At 38.4% G+C, this 20646-nt stretch overlaps 2 protein-coding genes across 19 annotated transcripts in view; one reads left to right on the forward strand and one right to left on the reverse strand.

The window, feature by feature from the left end:
- The window catches only part of LOC308176684 (uncharacterized protein), a 182640-nt gene that overhangs the window by 35401 nt on the left and 126593 nt on the right, over nucleotides 1-20646 (forward strand). Inside the window, exon 4 of one of the 15 annotated variants that reach the window (XR_013938482.1) lies at nucleotides 16121-20641. The exons of 11 other annotated variants lie outside the window; for them this stretch is intronic. The gene's annotated coding sequence lies outside the window, so the exon portion shown is untranslated. 3 more of the 15 variants (XR_013938483.1, XR_013938484.1, XR_013938485.1) reach the window with 3 other exon arrangements.
- Nucleotides 1-20646, reverse strand: part of CHST8 (carbohydrate sulfotransferase 8) — a 131593-nt gene that overhangs the window by 6705 nt on the left and 104242 nt on the right. Inside the window, exon 2 of one of the 4 annotated variants that reach the window (XM_080552760.1) lies at nucleotides 14521-14633. The exons of the other annotated variants lie outside the window; for them this stretch is intronic. The gene's annotated coding sequence lies outside the window, so the exon portion shown is untranslated. The remainder of the gene's footprint in view (nucleotides 1-14520; nucleotides 14634-20646) is intronic. 4 annotated transcript variants of the gene reach the window in all.

The following is a 20646-nucleotide window of genomic DNA, read 5'->3' on the forward strand; positions in this document are numbered from 1 at the left end:
TTCCAGACCTGAGCTTGGCCTATGTTATACGACTGCTTTTGTTGTCTTCATGAAATATGAGCCTTATGCTTCATCCAGTCCTACCATATAGTCAGTCCCATTGTGAGTTTCTTTTTTTTTGAATGCTACTAGCAACACAATAAAAGGGCCTTCATCTTCCCTGTGTAATATTATATAGCTTTGCCTCTCTGCCTTCTCCTCTGTCTTTGTTTCAAGACCTAATTTTGGTTTGCCTCTGGTGTTTTCCTCTGTTCTGAGACTGCACTACTGCTGAAATATTTTTTTTAATAAAAATGATAACTTCAAGTCTGCATCTGACTCTTTCCCTTTAGTGGACTTTCGTGAGCAGTGTATACTTGTTTGCTTCATCCTAGCTGATTTGTGAAATACATATACTCTGGAAGGGCTGTTAATATCACTGCATGAACATCTGTGTCAAGTGTCCTATTCTCATGCACTTCAGTTTTATGTGCTTATTCAGAGAAGACAACACATACTTAACCACAGAATCAGTAGTGGATTAGTACTGAGAATTCTGATTAGCATGAAAAATCTTTAGTTTCAAAAGGATTTTCTCCAAAATATTGTCCAGATCATTTTAAAATTCCAAAAAGGAAAAAAGATGAACTGTTAGCTTGTGCTAGTATACATGAACTTAACATTTCTTATCCTAACTTATTCCATTGTCTAATTGTTTGCGTATTTTAATTAAATTACTCATTAAAGTGGAAAAATACAGTTGCTGCTTCTGTGAACTATTTGTTTTTACATATATTAAAACTACAGTGTTCATGCTTAGAATGCTTTTTAAACTAAAACTGTTAGAAAATGTTTTTATACTGAAATTGAGGCCTAATCAATAGAAAAAACTATATATGGTGTGTATCTGTTTTGTTTACTATGAGTGTTTCCTTTTCATGTGTAAAAAACATTGTTTTAAAGAAAAACCACAGAAACCAACAAAGCACCTTTAAAGTCCCAATCTAAGCTACATACGCAGTACCGCATTTTAATAGGGGGAAATTGATGAGGCAAGGTACTGAAGGCTTAGCAAAATGGTAGGACATCTTCAGCTGTGTATCAAGAAAGAAGTGAATCCATACAGTAAATCTATATAATCTAACATCTCTGAGTCCTCAGTAAAGCTGCAAGTATGCAGTGTCATTTCCCACAGATAAGTCAACTTTTACAGTGATGTTTTGGTTAACTGATGCAGTGCTGAGCCATTGTCATAGCTAGATGCTTAGTGACAGGACAGGCACCTCTGTTTTACAGAGAATTGCAAAGTCATGTGTTTCCAAGACACTGTAGTGTCTAACTTCAGCTCATGTCTAATGTTACACTGATTGTTGCAATGTTAAAGATGATGCAAACAAACCTTACTGTATTCTCTGTCAGTGGCAAGGTGCGTGCAGGGAGACATAGAGCCTCCTGATAGCTGACCAAAGAATGTATTTGTCACTCTTCAGGTGAAGGCAATCAAACCAGGTCTCCATAGCATCTTTACTCCTGTATCACCTTTCTGTATCTGGTGGCAGAATAATTATATACATGACAAGAATGATCCAATTTCTGTATGAATTGGAAGAGTGAATTACTGGGGAGCTTGCTTGGAACGCACCTTTTTCTTTGGGGGTGTGGAAGGGTTAAATGTTACTGTACCATAATTTTATTCTGACGGCCATTGCTAAGGTGTGTACCACTTAGTGATTTTTACTTCTACATGTTGTGATGTAGAGTTGTTACCATTCTAGCTTTTTACACAGAAGATGCAATTATTGACTTCTCTCCAGTGCCCAATGACATCTTTTTGTTAATGTTTACAGCACTCCCTTTTGTACTTTTCCTGCTCTGACTGTTCATGCTTCTGTTCCTCCCAATAACTTTTGTCCCTTTACCTTTCTTTCCCTATATAAAGAGTTGTCAGTGTCTGCTCTGCCTGTGATCCAGCCTTTTGGAGAGCATAACAAAAGGCGAAGCTTGTAATCATTACAAAACACAGAATGGCTGTGTTTGACTAACTCCATTTTAATTGATACTGCTTACTCATGTTCTATTGCTTTACTATTGTCCTTGCCAGCAAAGTCGATGGTGAAAAATCTTTTCTTACGGGGAAAAATTAGGTGGGATATTCCATGCTCTTCAGATGTACGCAAATTAACAGCAACATCTGACAAGATTGGATTTTGTCTAATAAAAGATAAACTGCATAAAGGTGTTATGGAAAATAAATCTGTTTCTTTTCTTATGCATTAAATAAAAACTGCTCATTTGCTATGCATCCTGTTAAACCTTTTTCTGTTCTTATGCCTCTGATTCTGGTATGCAAAGTCAACCTCTCATTATTCTTAGTGGCAGAGAACCTGATCTTAAGTCCGTCTTACTGACTTAAAGAAGCTGCAAACTTCTTAAAATGTTTGGTGGTGATTTCCTTTGCTCAGGAAGGGATGGATAGAATGTTTCTCTGACCATTTCCCAGTCTCCAAAGGAGCCAGCCCTTGAGAGCTCTAAGCAGTTAAGTATAACTGGTGGAATAAAGAGCTTCTTTCTTGTTTGGGAAGGGATAAGAAGTTTGCCAAGCTACTAAGTTAATTTTTTACCTTTTTGTTTAATAAGCCTTCATTCATATGCAGGTTCCTTTGTAAATCAGAAAACTTGTTTTTCCCAAGTTCTTTGCTTTTTGATTCAAAACAAATCCCATCGTTGTCACGCATACTATTTTTAATAGCTGAAATGCAATCAATGTATTTTAGAAACTTTGAACTCTGACAAGTGACTTATTCTTAAGCAGTTGTGGCATAGTGGGATACATCAAAAATAAAAGAAACCATCTTCTCCCTCGTTTTCCACTTCCCTAAGTGCACAAACTGAGTTGTTTCATATTGATCTTGTGCTTCTTATTGATCAGAGTCAGATTCAGAGAGGTAGGCATTGAATCTAAGTAAAACAGTTGCTTCATATTTCTAAACCAGGCAAACTTGCAGTTTTTCCATCCCATAGGCAGCAGGCAACACGGTACCATGCTGCACTTGCATCATGGTTTATGTGTGGCAGTAGAAACCTGTGTGCATTTCAGTTGATTAAAGCACAATTACTCTGGCTTTTTGTGACTGAAATGCCTTTCCATCTTAATGATGTTAGGGAGTCTCAGGACAGAAGTACTGTATGTGGGGAAAGCAATGCAATTCTGAAGGGCATACCCTGCAAATAATTAAGTGTTAGGTTCATCCATCAGTTTGAACAAGAAAAAATTACAAATGGGCAAACCAAAGAAGAGATCAGTACACACATTAAATGACTTCTAATGTTTGTCACTTGAGGACTTTAATACTGTCAAGAAACTTGGTATTCCCAGCTCATTTGTGGTAGCAGTAACCAATCCTGTACATCAGAATCGAGTGAAACAGCGCAGTCATCGTTCTGAAGTGCAGTGCTTGCTGACTTGCGGCTTCTACCACCCTGTCATTGCTTCCCTCTTGATTTCCTGATTAGCTTGCTTCTAGCCAGTACTCTTGCCTCTTGACTTTTTTCTGACATGGGCCATCCTTTGTACACAGCATTCTATGCTTTTTTTTCCTAGTAAATGATTCTCGGAGTAAACGATCATTGCATGGGGCTGATACCCATCCCTTCTAAATGTGGCCACCATCTTCATAATGTTTTTATCTATACAGTGCTTTCCAGAGACCTGGACGAGATACCCAGCCTATCTGCCTGTTATTGTGCTTTCCTCTCATAAAGCTTTTTTACCGCTTGTCCAAGTTGCCCTTTGTCTGTTTTGCTGAATGTATTTTTGAATTAAGTACACTGGTAAGAAATCCTATGTCATTAAGTTTGTTTTCGTTGCTAGCTGAGTGGTTCTTGCTTGGTGTTTTTTTCCTTATTTTTTTTTTTGAAGCTATGCTGTTAGTCTTGTCCATAAGGTTATTCATTTGCATTCAGACTTTTAATGAGGCTTTCACCCACCTACTACTCCATTGCCGAGTTCATAAGTTGTTTGAGCAGAAGACTGTTATATTGCTCAAAAAGTTATCAGGATTTTCCAGTTCCGTCTTCCAGAAGAACAATAGAACATACATGTAAGCCCTTACCGAGAGACATACTACTGTTTTTTCATAATATTCTTATGTTCTAAAATGCCCTGTTTCCATCTCCTTGGCTACCAGCTATGTAACTTGCACTTGGTCTGTTTCTTGGATAGCTAATAAAGCAAAGGAAAATGCATAGTACCTTTACATTAATTTGAATGAATACAAGAAGCAGTTCCTTATAAACTTATTATGAGGAAGGTAATGCTACTTGTTTATTTTTTTGCTCTTTACATACAATTATTAGCAAGTGAAATTTTCTGACTTAATTTGTATTTGATAAGAATTTTACAAAGAAAGAAGGAAAGCCAAACCTGTGCTATTGCATTCCTTATTTTCCTATGGATTTATCCCTGGGAATATTGTTAATTATAATCAGTAGCTTTCAGGCATTGTCAGCAGTTAGTTGCTATATCTACTTAATACCTTTCAGTTATTCTCCATTCTCATTTTTAATACTTGCATAGCAATAGCCTTCGTAGTATGACTGACAAGGACATTACGCTTTTTTCAGTTTTTTTAAAAAGTAAAAAACTAAGGTTTAAAATGCAGCAGTGTATTTACATGTAGTAGCCTGTACAGACTGTTCAGGTAACTGCAGGAGTTTTGGTGAATCCCAGGCAAGCACTGTATGTAACTTGTGACTGTAGTGGAGAAAGGAGTGAGTTGATCAGAACAGCTCACATAGAACCCCACAAATGTTCCAAGAAATTGTGCAAAAGTTTCAGTGGCCTTCCTAATGGAGGGAAGAAGGGAAGATGAGTACAATTCTGGACCGCTTTCATGTCACTATGGAGAGATGTCTCTTTGGGGGAGGGAGAGTGCAAATGGGAAGAAAAGGCTGCAGGCAAAACTTGAAAGGCAGATCTATGCAGACATGCCTCTGAGTGACTAAGCTCATTGATCTGATAGATTGACCATGGATCAAATACCACAGATGTGTGTCCAAATGCTGTACAGTGTTGTGTTGCGATCAATTAGCTGGAACTGATACTGTTTCTTTCTGCTTTTCTAATGCTTAATTACTGACAAGTCTTCCTGGTATGTGACCAATATGTACTATCAAAAAAGAAAGTTAACATCTGTGGCTTAACTGCAAAGTATGGTGCAAGATGGGTGTTATTTGGGCAGACCTTGATTTGTGATGTGAGGAACAAGCAGATAATAGTTCCTGGGGAGCTGAGTATGAGGGGTTGAGGTCTTTGCCAGGACTTTTATTCCTGACTAATGTGCATCTGAAAAGTAGTAGCGTTAGTCACTTCTTATTGGCATTGAGTGGAGGAGTCCTACCACTTCTCATTGTGGAGGATTTCCTTTCCCTTGTGAAGGAGCTCACTTGCACTTAATCTCCGTACAGCCTTTTATAACTCATTGGTAGGAGAAAGCTTGCATAAGAATTTGCTTGGATTAATTTTTGTACCAGTAAGAAAGAGGAAGAAATGGTGTTGTTCAAAAACAAAGTTCTGACAACTTCCAGTATCTGTGTAAAACATGGGAGTTCATATGTATTCATGACATACTTCATGTGGCTAGTGTGAAGTTCATCTTCCAAAATGGTACGCTTTCTGCCTGCACAAGGGGTTGTAATCACCCTCCACCTAGACTGACTGTTCTACTGCAGGCACTGTACTGAGGGGTTTGTCTTTAGCAGCATGTTTCACCAGAAGTGTGTTATGTGGCAGTAGCTCACTTTTACATGCTTGAAAATAATAACAGTGCATTTCCAAGAAATCAGAAATGCATGCTCTAAGGTACCTGTAAGAAGTGTACTTAAAACAGAGGAGTGAGAACAGATTAGAGGCCTCTGGGTGGAATAGTTTTAATACAGTGAAGCCTCCAGATGCTCTAATGTTGTTTCAAGGAATTTAAGAAATTAAGGATGACCGAGCTGAAGCACAAATTAAGTGAACTGTTCTCAAGTCAAATTAATAAAGAAACAATCAACAATGCTGATGTGTCAAAGACCTTGGAGGATTTCAAGGTTATAGTGCCAGATAGCATAAAACTCCATCAAAACTCAGATGCAAAGAGTGGTGCCTATTCCTGACAAAACAATCCCAGCAGGTCTAAGAGGCAGTCAGATATTGTTATTGTCTCTGGGGGCCACTAGGCATATCAGCAGGCACTTCTCCATCAGTAAAGTGGCAGTTTGGTTTTCATGTTTTCTACTTGGCTATGTAAATGTCAATGAAAACTGGTAGTTAGACACCTGGGAAGCAGAACCTCACGTCTGGACAATTTGTCAAATGTCTCCTTACCTTAGTGTAAGGGACAGCGCTTGAGGACAGGAGGGATTTTTAAAGGACAGGAGTTTTCTAGATGTGGTGAATGGGATGGGATCCTGAGTATTAATTCTGCTGCCTGAGAAATCTCCAACTTATTAACCCTAGGCAACCCTAGAAGAAGCAATTTATAGTTACTTGAGGAAAGGGTACTAAACGGGGAGACACTGAAAAGATTCAGACTTTCCCAGTAAGACTTGAAACAAACTCAGGATAGAAATGGGAAAAACACCCCACAAATGCTTGCTATCAGATAAGGAATGGTGAGTCTCTCAGTAGGTCTAAACTCTTTTGTGCTAGGCTATGGTAAATATGGGCATGTGCTGCTGAGGTTTTCTTAATGCTTCATGTGGCCTGCTTGAGTTTGACAGGTTCATGTGCTTACAGAACACGTGGCGTGAGCTTAATGGAGCATTGTATCCTGTGACCCTCTGGACCCATGTAAGCCAATTCAGCAAGAGTAGGGCTTAGAGGATGATCGCTCTGCTAACCACTGCTTACAACTCTTACCAATAGGAACTGGTTATCTCATGGTCCATCCATAGCTGGGCCTCCCTCCTGTGCGGATAGCTTTGGTGCCTCTTTCCCCACACACTTCCCAGCGTACCTCCACATCTCCATTTTGGCATCTCACGTGTGACTACAAACTCTTTGGATGGGATGCACAAGGAGCTGCTGCTAAAGGAGAAAAACTTACCCTATCCACATGTTTTTTCCTGTTAGCTTCACTAGTCACTGCCTCTGCCAGGTCACTGCACTTGCCTTCCTCTCTCCAGCTGACAGAAATAAAAGGGAAGCTGCAGCAGTGGTGTGGCAGTATACCCCCAGGTACATGGGTGAGAGAGAACCTTCTGCAGGGACTGGCAATTGTTCTTTTTATCTCCACACCTGGGTGAGCAACATTTGTCTTTAAAAGGGGTCACAGCTACTATAGCAGGGAGAAAAAAAGGAAGGCATTCTCCATTTGGTCAGTCTTCCCATCTCCTGTAGGTGCCATTTCTGCCTGTTCAGCCCACTGCCTGGGCTGCAGGAACCAGGAGGGCTTTAATATACTTGCCTTTCTTTGGCAGTCTCTTAACCATCTGTCGTGCCTAATTTTTCTAGCATCTAGAATGGTACATTAGTCCAGGAAGGGGCCATATGAACTGAGAGGTGGATGGGGGGGATAAAATATTTTTACTTCAGTGGCTGAGTTCCTACAGCTTTATTAATTATTGTTCAGAAATGGAATATTAAAAACAAAAAACAAAACTCTGAACTCCACTATCACAAGATACGCTGCTCTCATCAGAATTGGAAGTGTAAGTTTAAAAACTATTTGTTAGTGCTAGAGTAGTAATGCGTTATTAATTTTGTGGGTGACGGTAAACTGGTCTCCTAATCTTTTTACTCATGCTGTGTCTTCTCAGAGTACTTTCCCTTCCAAAACAGTTGGGAAGTTTGTGCTGCTCCACTGAATCCAAATCTTTTGGAAAATTACAATTTTCAAAAATCAAGTTTTTTCATGTTAAATTGTTAAAAAAAAAAAAAAATTACTAAAATTGTCAGTTGCCTTTTAGTTTTAATGGGAATCTCACTTTAGGAAGACAAACATGCCTTAAAAATATTCAGAATCGAGTGTTGGTCATCTTTCTCATTTCTTTGTATCTCTTCCTCAAGAATAACTAAACCAGCAAGATGATTTATGGAAAAGAGCATTGCTGTTTCACACACTCACTGTTTTCCAACCTTTTCTCCTCCCTTAGAAAGGGACAGCATTTTCATAACTGTTGTGATGCCATGTAGGGAAGCTTTAATTATCTAAAAAGCAAAGGTGTCAAAAACTATATAACATAGACTAAATCAGAACGAGATAATATTTTGAATCACCATTTACAATGAATTTAAATGTCTCTTTCTTGATGCAAATCTAGCTTTGCCTTAAACTAAGCCCTTTTAGCAGTAATTATCTTTATGCTTTTCATGCAATCTTAGATTCGCTTCTGTCTTTACCATTGTTCTAAACCTTCTTTTCAGCTGAAATGAGCTGAAAGTGGTACACCTCTTTTAGTTTCAGGTAACTTGAAGTTCTGCTCTACAGGACAAAGATTCCATTAACTTGGAGAAAATGTATCGCTTTGAATACCTTCACATAACTGCTTGCACATTTGGTTTGTTTGCACAAAATTCTTCAGAGTATATTCTTGAGACCTCTCATGCTGATTTCAGAGGAACTTGTGAAAAAAATCATACCTTCACTGCAGTATTGATCTTCTAGAAGAATATGTGAAGAAATCATTAAAATCATCTCCCTTTATCTCTGAAATTTGAACCCATAGCTCAGTTTTTCTCATAAGCAAATGGGGCTTCAGCCTGTTTACATCACTTCCCTTTTCCCCCTTTCAGGAAGGTGGTAATTGCCCAACTGACAGCAAGTGCTGGAGGAAGCAATAGGAGTGATTTCCTTGGTGACTGTCAGACTCTTCAGACAGAGCTTTCAAACTACATTTCTAACAACAGAAATACACGGTGGGAAAGATAAGCAATGTGGTCTTTAGCAAGCTTGTTTCTTGCCAATATACTGAAATATTTTTCCATCTACCAGCCATTCCAGCTTCATGCTGGTGTGTTAGCTTGGGGAACTCACAAAGACTGAATGATTCATTGAATTCTTTATTTTTATGGAGAAGCAATATCAATTGAAAAGCTTAGAATCAGAACCTCTGATATAAGCTTTTTTTTTTTTTTTTTTAAATGTTACTAGTCAGTATTTTGGCTTCACAGCCTCTCTGGCCTAAAGTCACTGTGTACTAACCAATGTAGAAAATGAAAACAAAAGCTCCTTACAAAAGTTAATTTGTGTATATGTGAGCCACTTGCATGATTTTTAGGGTGGGTGTTTGTAACTTTATTTGGTTCTGTAGAATGCTTCAGACTAATGCAGATGGAGATATGTTCTGAGGTTATTAAATCACGAGGCTTTAACAGTTTTTAAAACACTAGATTCTGGTCATATTCTGAAAATCTGCATAGCCAAGGTTGTTTAAGCCTGCTTTGGTTACCTTTAGTAATATTTTCACCTTTGTAAGAGAACACAGGAGAACTTTGTATTATATTAAGGCTACAGAGATCTAAAACTAGCTGCTTTAGTTTCTCTCCTTAAAACATACTCCAAGTCTTCTAAAAAGAAATAGTCTGATTTATTGCTGTGCATCAGTTTTTCCTGCTGTCTCCTGCTTATTCTCAGGTTCTTCTCTATCTACACCCTAAAGGCATCACAATAACTAAAATGAATATATGCAAATGTCTCAAAGAAGTTCCTATTAGGATTTGTAATGTTTTGAATGTTTCCCACCTTCCCTTATTTGCATGTAGCTTTGTATAGAGAATAAATGTTAACCCAACTAGAAATCCTGATAGGGATTTCTCTTGTCTTCAAGACTATACAGGGGTTGAGAAACCCTAATTCTTTTGTTATTGAATTAGATAATTACTTAATACTAAAGTAATGCATAAACCCTGAGGCAAGCGAAAAAATCAGGTTTTTTTTTTCAGCTAGTTTTAATAATACTTACCTGTATTTAATGTTTCCTTTAATCCAAACAAACATTTAGGTATTTGACATGTAAAAAACTGCTACTAGTTCAAAACTACTTAATGAAAATTCCCTTTTTCTAAGGATAAATATTTTGTTGAAATAGAGGTAATAACAAACCTACTGTAGCCATTATTTTTATAAGAATAACGCTGATTTAATTCCAATTGAATTTTTTAAATTAAATAAAAATCTGTGTAGTGTCTAAGACTGTAAGTTACAGCACTAAGAACCTAAATCTTGCTAAACATAATCTAATAAGGGCAGAAAATGTTCTAGCTGACTTTCATCGTCCAAATTGAGGGATGGGTAAAGTACACTTCCTGCAAAGAGCATAATGTGGAAATCTGCAATTTTTCTTCTCTTTTTATAGCTGAAGCTGCTATTTTTAGCGTACATGAAAGCATTTATTTTTCTGGTATAATCATAAAAAGAATGTATTCTTGTAGAACTACATGCGACTCCTAACTGGGTTATGTGGTGAGGCTAAAAACTTGCCTGGCTTACGTGGCTTGCTTCCTGCAAGGCAGCCTGCCCAGTGCTGTTGTGCCCCGTCTCCCATCCGACCACAGTGAAGCTGTGTAGCAGCAGAAACGTGGGGATGGCAGGCTTGTAATGCCTCTGCTCCCGGGCCGTTATTTTTTCATTGATCTTTACAAGCCTATAACTCTTTTTAAAAGCATGTCATTAGATAGATATTGAAAGGAAAATGCTGATGATGGCTCTACAAAACCAATAAAGCTAGCTTTATTAGCTTTTATAAAAGCCTTTATTGCTCCTAGGGTCTTGGTCTCGGTAGTCCGTGAACCACATTCAGACACTTAAAGCCTGTCTCTCATAGGCATCTCCAAACCCTTCGCCCCTGTGCTTAGTGTTCCACTCAGGTGAACGTACTGGGGTAGGTGCAACTTTCTTTTCTCCTCAGATTTTCTGTCTCATAAAGTCAAAATGCAAAACCTTCAACATATCTACCTGTTCTTAAGTACTGGTAACCAGCAGAAGAAGTAACTGGTGGCTCCTGGCAAAGGAACGAGTTCCTTTGTTTCCAGTGTAACAATAGCTTAGACAGTAAACATTAATTTTCATCAAGCACTTTGCTATAAATCTCAGTTTAGTATCTGTTTCAGATGTTCTAGATAAATCCTTAACCTTTAAGTTGTTCCCTCTTGTAATCCCGTATCGCTGATGAATCTTGGCAGTGATAAATGGCGCTGCTAGACCCTGCAGCTACTTGTGTTCGTGTGCTTCCCTATGTGTTTTCTTTAGAGGGAGGAGGAGGCTTGGAGAAAGCCAGTTTGAATACTAATGCGTATAAATGGCTTCCTTCTCTTCATTCTTTTCCTCTCCATCCCTGAACTCCGAGTGCGTCTGTGAAGTTACCCTCTTAAACAATAACCAAAAACCCAATGCCTTGTCTCAAGTAGGAGCTACCTGATGTTGTTGAGATCATCTGCAATGAATGTGCTGCTTTTTTGAAGTCAAGTAACATAGCCCATAGATTGAAAAAAGGGTGACACACCTCTCTGTAAGAAAACAGTACAGAAGTACTGATTACTAACAATGATTTTTAGAAATGAAAAGAGAACGTCAGCCCCTATGTAACATCACAATTCTGTAGCTAATGCTGCTATTAAACTGTCATGAAACAGCAGAGAACTGTTGAAACAAAAATGACGTTCAGAATGAATATTAGAACTCCTGAAATTTTCCAGATTTTGTCTGATATAAAAACTTTTATTTGGGGTAAGTGCAGATAAATTCAAAATCTGAATTTCATACGGAAAACAGGCCTGCTGTAGCGAGGATCTGCACCGATGAGAACTTCTGGCGTGAACAAGCAGAACCCAGCTGTTGCATTGTGCTCTTGTTATGCAGTGCTGATCAGTTAGAACTAAAGATGCTGTATGAAGCTGCCCAGCGTCAGACTACAGGGGATCCCAGCTGTAGTGCCTTTGCTGACCCATAGCAGATCAGGACCTTTTGGTAACGGTGTAGCACCAGTAAGCTTTGAAACAAATGGGGGAGTCTTTCAAGAAAAAGGCTGCGGTATCACAGATCAGAAAATGGAGCCCGCTCTTTGATCTGACATAATACACGTCTACAGCTCCAGGCACATTTAAAAGAGCTGAGTGCATTCAGTACCTTCCAACACCTGGCATAGACCCTAAATTTTTGTGATACTACCAGCTCGATCTCGTTTCTGGTTATTGGTTCAGAGGGAATAATCTTTCTTAACAGCCTCTCAAGGGTACCACAAAACTTTATTAATATTAAGCAAGGAACTTGGAGATCCTCCACAATGATATGGATAGGATAATGCTTTAATAGTGTGGCTTTGTCACAGAAAAATAATTAATTCTGTCCTATTTCTTTGAATGACTGCAAAGATTTTGTGCTATTTGTTAATATATTTAGATCAGATGCTAAAGTGAAAGCCTAAACACCCTGTCATCTTCAGACACACTCAGGCAATTAGAGTGCAGCTTGTATTATTGTTTTATAATTCAAGCCTAGTGAAGTCGTAAATTAAGCTCATTAAATTTTCAATTGCATTAATAGGAAAATTCAACTTATTAAATTCTTTGGTAGGGCATAATAACAAAATATTGGAAATGCATCTTTTTCCTCTATTCTCATTAATCCTTGCTGGCCAGATAGCCTTGTCTACCCTTAATGTGGGAAAAATAAAGTAATGGGAATATAAATTGAAGAAAACAGTATCTGTTACACAGAGTTTAACGTTAATCTTCCTTGTCACATTTTAAAGAGTTGTTTAACAAATTCTCATGACTGACAGCCTGCCCCACAAATAGCTGCAGGCATCTCAGCAGCAAGGTGCCAGCATCTTTGCATTCTGTGCCTGGCACTGCTTGTTTACAGCAGGCTATCAGATAGACTGGTAACACTATTCTTATTTGGCAATACATGACACAATTTGATGTAAGAGGTTGAGCAATTTAAAAGAGAAAATATTAAAAATCTCTTTCCAGCAATTGGATTTTGTAAGTGTATGTATTTAATGGAGCGTGCAACTATGAACCTGCTGTGAGCCAAGTCCGTACTGGTAGAAATGGTTTCGTATCCATTAGAATCGTAATGACTAGATTCACAGTTGTGGTGGGTTTCATTACATCAGTGAAACTTTTTTTTTATACTAGATAATGGTTCAAGTACAAATTATTTGAAAATTAATGTAGCTCCAGCCAGTTATACTGCAGCTGCTTTTGTCGTGCTGTGTTAGTATGCTCACGTTATAACAGTACAAGTACTACAGAAATTCTTCATTCATTTTGATAAGTGGTAGTGGTGTTCATGGTGTTTAATTTATTCACTGCTTATCTAGGTTATTAACAAATTCTAGTGGGACAGAGGGAGAAATGAGCATGAGGGAGCTTGAAATCCTTTGCATGTAGTGCTAAGTCACTCTAGACAAGTATGCACACAAAAATATTTGGCTAGATAATTTGAAGGCTTCATCCTAAGTGTAGACTAATAACCTTCCTCTTGCCTGCTACCATTAAAAAGGTAATTTTTGACTGAGAAAGCTGTTTTCTATCTCTAGTTTATACTTATGAAAACCATATCAATTAGCTGTTTCCTCAAATTTTTTGCTCAGTCTGGCCAAATGCCAGAATGCAAAAGATGTGTCTTCATTTCTTCAGGCAATTCTGTGGCACCTGTCTCTGAACTCTGTTCCCCCAGGTGCAGAGGTGTGTAACCCAGTGCTCAGTGAAGTCCCGTAAGCTCCTGTGGGTTTCTGGAATTGTAATTGGTGACCCATTTAAATCCCCCCATTGTTTCTCACAGCAGGACATTTGGTAAATGGATCTTTTGCCACACAAGTATGGGATATTTGCAGTATTATCTCTCCCTTTTCCTCTTGGAAGACTCTGGGAAGGGGAGTATTTTTATTCATGCTTTTATGAGGTGATTTTTCTCTCTTTTAGCTGCTGTCAATGTGTGTGCTGAAGTTGGTTGCCAGGAGAACAGGACCTAAAGACATGGCAAAGTAACTACTTTGCAATTAACTACTTGCTATTTTAAGGTTTAAACTTATTAAGCTAAAATGATGGTACTTTTGAGGCTGATTCATGATTTTTCATTGTTCAAGATAGGTAACATGAGATGCATTACCCTTTTTTCACTCTCTTCCCCTCTAGTCGTTTACTCCAGCAGGCTGGAGTCCATGCTAGTGCAAGCCATGCTGCCTTTACTCAGGGCTCCTGGTAAAACCAAAGTAGTGGTTCTAGGGAGGCTTCCACGTCTTCCTCATCTCTTCCAAATTGTTGATACAGAGCTTAAAAACAAAGCCAAACAAAAAGGCAACCAATGGCCCCCACAGCCTGCTGTGTGTTGGAGTGTCTGGTTAGTTTTCCTTTCCTCGCGGGCCTGCCCAGGCACAGCAATGTGACTCCGGAACAGCACACTGCTTTCTTTGTGGACCAATGCAAGTCTTTATTTGCACTGCCATTATTGCTGGTTACTTTGACTTCTCTGCTGAATTCAGCCTGAAAACTGCGTACAACTGTTCCCTTTTTCCTATTACCAAATGTTATTTGGTGGGGTTTCTTCTCACCTTGAAAGAGAGCCCCCTCAAGTCTTGAGAGTTAGGAACTTCAGCATTTTCCTGGCCAAGCTTTGACAATAAGGCATTTATTTCCAGAGCTAAAGCTTGCCCTGGTTTCAAGACTGAAAAAGAAGCATAGCCAAATAATTAATATAATCACGGTAATGAAGATATTCACAGTAATGAAATATTTGTCTATGAATCTTCAGTAGATTTTTCCCCTCTTTCTGAAATGTGGATGATTACAAGTAAGTTTCTACATGCTGTCTCCTTGCAGAAGCACTGCCTTATCAGCCATGAAAAGACTTGGTTTAGTTTTCTTTTGAAAAAGTATAGCTCAGTCTCAGGCCAGTTGTTCTTTCCATTGGCAGTCTGCAGTTCCAGGTATGCAATTATCACTAATGCTCGTTGCACTTGGAGGTGGAGTAAAGAGCTGAAGTGCACCAAAGGCTGCATGGCTCATGCATGCAGGAGTAGGTTTTCATATAGAAATGTGGAATTTCTTGCAGAAATGTGCTCTACCTTTAAGAGGTTTTTAATTATCCTAAATCAGGAATGTATTGAAAATGGTTTTATTTGGTTTGGTTTAAGCATTTATCTTTAAAGTATTCAGTTAAAATTGAACAATTTCATTACAACATTTGTGGTTCTGTGCAGTGGTTTTGTAAAGATTTTTTTTTTTAGAGTAAGAGCCTCTGGGTTTTCAGTTTTTACCACTGTTAATCAAAATAAGTTTTAATCTACTTTTCCATGTATTTTTTAACAGCTCTACTACAATAAAACATGAAATAATTTCATTAACCTTGGCTTAGACTTGCACTAAGGATCTCCCTAATTGGGCAAGCGTAGCACAGATGTGAGGTCTACGATTACTGCAGCTATGCCAATCTCCTGGCAGTGTGTCATTTTTAATGTGACAGCTGTATTCCAGCAATCAAGGGTTACAGCTTCTGGCAGCGTGAAGTTCTTATTATGCCGTTTCTGCTCTGCAGTAAAATAATTATTTCAAAGCAAGCTGCTTCCTTCTCATCCCTAACCTGAGATCAGAAGTCTTCCTGTTTATTGTTTTGTGCCTGTTCATCTAATCATTATCTGCAGCAGCTGGGTTCATGTTCAAAAGTTAGTGTTCTAAAACTGACCTAAGATATATCACTTGTTCTATTATATTTATATAAAAACATTTGTTACTTTTTAATATATAAAGCAAAATCACTTCCAGAGTACATTTGTCCTTCAAGTAAATGAACTGGAAATAGCTAAAAAATTATAGGATTTTTATACTTGCTTAATTATGTCATATACGTTTGATTTCTTTAAATTTGTCATTCTGCTAATCTGCAAACTGTTAAAATGTTCTTTCTATTAAAAAAAAAAATCGCTTAAGGAATTTCAAACTAAAAAGCCACATAGGATCTGTTTTGAGAAATTGCTACAGCAGAAGCCTGAATCTATTTGACTCATTTCACTTGAGATACTTTAAAGAAGAATATTTTTGTTGTTTTTTATTCTGAAACTGTGAATTTCCTTTTAAAGTCTAACAGGCAAACAATGCATAAGTGAGCTGTTAAGAAATACTGTTTTATACAACAAAATATGTTCACATTTGCAGAGGTCAAAGTCTTTGGTCAAGCTACCTCTCTACGCTTCTTTCCCCTTCCGAGTTCTGAGGTTGTCCTGGGCATCAGAGCAACTAAGGGAGCAAAGGTTTTTTTCCTAGCGTCATAGACCAAAAAAATGAGCTCAATTAAAGGAGAAAGTAACAATAAAAAGCCTGAAGCAATCCTGAATTTTAACTACGTGACCAAAAATAGATCCCAGAAAACCTGATTCTAATGACTGCAATGGTGATAGCAATTCCAATGGAAATTAGCAAAGCATCTTGTAAAGAGAATCACTTTTCATCAGTACCTTATTTTTAATAAAATCAGTGCTGAATTTTAATTTGTAATTCAGTTCCTTTAATGAATTCACCTCTTGTAACTGAGAAATCAATATCATTGGATGTATTGGTTTTTGCCTCTTTACTTTAAAGGTCATGTTCTAATTTGACCAAGTACACAATTACTATTTTTCAGTAACATTAGAATAGATAAGACTTCTCTGTAGCCTTAAGAAAAGTATACTAACATGCTTTTGGGAACAAAATAGTTTTATACATTACTGATATGTGACAAAGCCAACACGAAATCTTTATTAATAATCCTATTAATGTTTCATCTAATGTGAAGGAAATGGTAAATAAATTGTGGCTTTAACCCACTGCTGAGCTTCCAATTACTATTTTTTCTCCCTTTCTGCTTGCAATACATCATCTTTTTTTAATATGACTGAAATGTTCTAACAATCAAGGGTTAGGATCCTAACAGCATGAAGTCCTCATTACGTGATTTCAGCACTACAGCAAAATAATGATTGTGAAGCAAGCTGTTCTCCATGTAACACTTACAGAATAACTCATAAGACTACCCATTTACCAGCTTCTGGTTATGGATTCAATTACTTCATGCCTCAGGTTTGTGGATGTTAGAATCATGTCATGCATCTGTCTTGAGCTGTACCATAAAAAGCATTCAAAGTGAATAAATTACAGGTGAAGTTCCCCAGAAGCACTCTGAGGTTTTTTGCTTTCTCCCAAGCCACTCAAGGTCTTGTCTTCTAAAAGTTTAATGAAGGTTTCATAAACCATGAAAAAGCCCACTAGAATGTCATGACCTTCTTTCATTTTCTGATAACGCACAAAAATCTACATTTTTTATAATAGTGAGAAGAATGTTACACTTGAAAGATAGCATTTAAATATCTTCCAGTCCCAAGTACATGTTAAGCAGAACTCAAGAGGTAAATAAATGGTATTTCTAAAGGCTGCGCAGATGCCATAGAGATTGTATTTTTTCAAAACAATAGGACTTTCTATCAGATTAAGAGTTTGCCTCCTTCAGTATGCAGTATAAAACTGGCAAGGAGATGAAACTATAAATACTTAATTGTTTGAAAGGGACTCTAGGTACAGCCAGGCTACTATTTCTTATATTAGGTATCTAGCAGGGGAAAATCCAAGGCGCCTGCCTGTACTTCATCTGACCTACAGCCTCTTTTTTCTTCCTGTTACTATAGGATAAAATTAAGGCATGCATTATTGTAAAGCTGACAATGTTTTTTGAGAAAAGTCTGATCTTTTGAGAGGAAGGAATCGTGCCGTGCTGACCACATAAGAAATCCTGCAAATGGTGAACGGTTGTTGATCGGTGATCTAAAGTAATTACCAAGCTTGAAACTCAAACCCATGTAAACTGTATCACAGTTATACTTCAATTATTGATTGTGCTTTTATGAGAAACTTAGCATCAGCTATTGTTTGTTTGCTGTCTGGAGCCCTGGAGAATGCAGGAAGGTGCTTGCCTGAAAATGGAAATAATGAATCCACTTGCACCAGGGTCTTGTTCTTTTCCTCTTTTTTTCCCCCCTTCTTTCTGAGCTTTACTCTGTAGAATTTCATGGAGAAGAAGGTAGTAAGGCTACCGATACGATCGTAACTCTCATTAACACCCGGTAAACTCCTACATGTTGTAGGCATATTTGGTGCTCCCAGCTGACGCTTGCCTTGGAGTTCCACAGAACTGATCAGCTGTGCTGAGGCAACTACAGAGGCAAATATTGCTGTGATAGCGCGAGTGCTGTGAAGTAACCTGAGGAAAAATTAAGATTTTTTCTGATGTGATGAGACAGATTATGCACAGTAAATTCTTAACTATTTCTGGAATTTGGCAGACTGCAGCAGACTGCCAAATGTTTCCTCTTGTGTCAGGCAGGGAAGGCCTAATTCAGGACCACGCTTGTTGTATTCAGTCAGTGGAGTGCCAGGATCAGACCACATACACGGACTGCACTAAAAAGCCTTTTGCTCTGTAAAATTAGGCTTCTGTACCTCAGAAAATGATGGCTGTTTTCCCAGAGTGTAAAATGTATGGAGAATTTTGATACAAGTACATAGTTTTGACACTTTTGCTGCACATGGAATGTGTGGCCAGTGAGTATAAAGTGGGAAATACTAAAACAGCTGGGAGACTTCCAATCAATGTGCACGGCTCTCTTGCTTTTGGGGTATTTTACCTATTGACAAGAAAAGAACTTAAAGTTATGGCTTGCTTAGGTCCAGACAGCAAACTATAGATTAAAGGAGACCGGTGCTCAGGTGTTACACTTCGGGTGAGATGCTTAAGTGTGTGGTTTTAACCAAGTCACAATAGTGACATTTTTAGTGATGCTTTGGATTTTCTAACTGCTACATTTTTGTTGCTTTCCAAACCTTACTTTCCTGACCTTTGCTTGATACCCCTGACTTGCAGGGTGACTCAGAGAGCAAAAAGATGCAGTTTCACACATCATTAGTTTCTTATAACCTCGGTATTTCTCATCTCTTGATATCGTTCCTTTCAGTGCTTAGTTTGCATAAAAGGATCATAACTCTCCCTTCTCCTACTCCTCCAGAACTTACGGATGTTACAAACACTTCTGTATCCACATAGCTAACATCCATGCATCAGCTGCGTGCCTTGTGGCAGCATTAGTGAGGAATACAGTGATCATGTTATTTGACTGTGCTAACGTAATTAATGGCAGAACATGTGTGTGAGCTAATGGACAATCTACTTTTGGGTCAATGCCTGCAAAATCATTACCTTGCAGCGTTACGGACGTGTGCCAGCTCTCTTCCACAGAGGGAGTGTTTGGTATAAGATGAATACCCAGTGTGTTTAATACTAAGTACTTAATTCTGCAAGTACCACCGGTGTCCAGAAAAATATTTAGTGGATAACGCACATAGAGAAAAAAGAATAAAAAGGTTCTTAGTGTAAATGCTACAGAGTGGAAAGAATGACATGGAAATGGAAAAGATTCCTCTTGTGTATGAGGTAACTGGATTTATTCTTGCAATTAAGGAAATCAGGAGGTACCTGAGCTTGTCAGGACAAGAGTCACAGGAAGTTTTTATCATCATCTTTAACATTTCCCACAAGAAAAAGATTTTAACATTATTTTTTTTCAGAGGTTTGCAGGGTACCACTGTTTTAGGCAAACGCAAGATAGGTGTTAAAGAGTGGATGTCTGAACTCTTTCTTCCTGCCAAGTCTTTCAATTGAATTCTAAGTGATTGCAGCCTCGGTGCAGGTTTGGGAAGCCCTGCAATGGCAGGAGGTAAGGCAACCCTTGAGCCAGTTGTTTCCCAAGCAAGAAGCTCAGCTGGTTTCCCTGATGGATGATGAAGCTGCAATGAGTGTCAGCTGCCTGTGGATGCCTGTGGGACCTTGCAACACGAGAGGCTGAGATGTGCCTAAAGCAGTTACTCCCCTTCAACCGTATTTTGCCTTACTAAAGATTTCCTTTGTCCCCCAGGTTATTTAAATTCCATTTTGAAAGAACTTTGTCGCTTTCCTATCATCCCTGCCTACATACTGTCTGTTTCTGGGAGCCGCATGCTCCAGGCTCAGCTGGAGCACCACAGATTTGGATCCTATCCTGAGGTGGCACTGGCAACAGTGGAAGTCGAGTTATTGCTCTGCAGCTTCTTTGCAACGTGGCTATTGTGCTGCACAGTGTGGCAGGTTTCTGTAGGAGACAGGTTAGCAGGAGTCTGCATCCTTGAGACTGGCTGGTGAGTTACCAGCTAACTCTGTTATCAAGCTGAGTTGCTTTTCAACTCGACTGTTAGGCCTCATGGGAAGTATGATGTGATGGACTGCCACGGCTTTTTTCAGTTCTGAGTGCTAAGGCCATTCTTTCCCATACTTTCTTTGTGGTAGCCTCTCACATCTGGAAAGTAAAAGGACAACCAATGGATCTACTGGATAGTCGTATAAATCAGCGCAGATTTTTAAAGAAAAGCCTCCACTTCAGTCATGGTCTTTAGTCTCTCTTCTGTATCCAAGTCAGCAATTTCCTGTATATTTTTAGTCATCCTTCAAAACAGTACAGAACAAGTATCACTGTTATAGAAACCTACAAGAGGATTTGGGGAAGGATAACATTCCCTTAAAACACAGGATAGGAATTAACTTAATTGCTCTTATACTTCATTGAGATCCTTTTCATTTCTTCCTCATTTACAGGAATATAATCACATAATACATGGTACAA

The sequence above is a fragment of the Anser brachyrhynchus genome (genome assembly GCF_964034855.1).
Source record: "Anser brachyrhynchus genome assembly, chromosome: 12".
Classification (NCBI taxonomy): Eukaryota; Metazoa; Chordata; class Aves; order Anseriformes; family Anatidae; genus Anser; species Anser brachyrhynchus.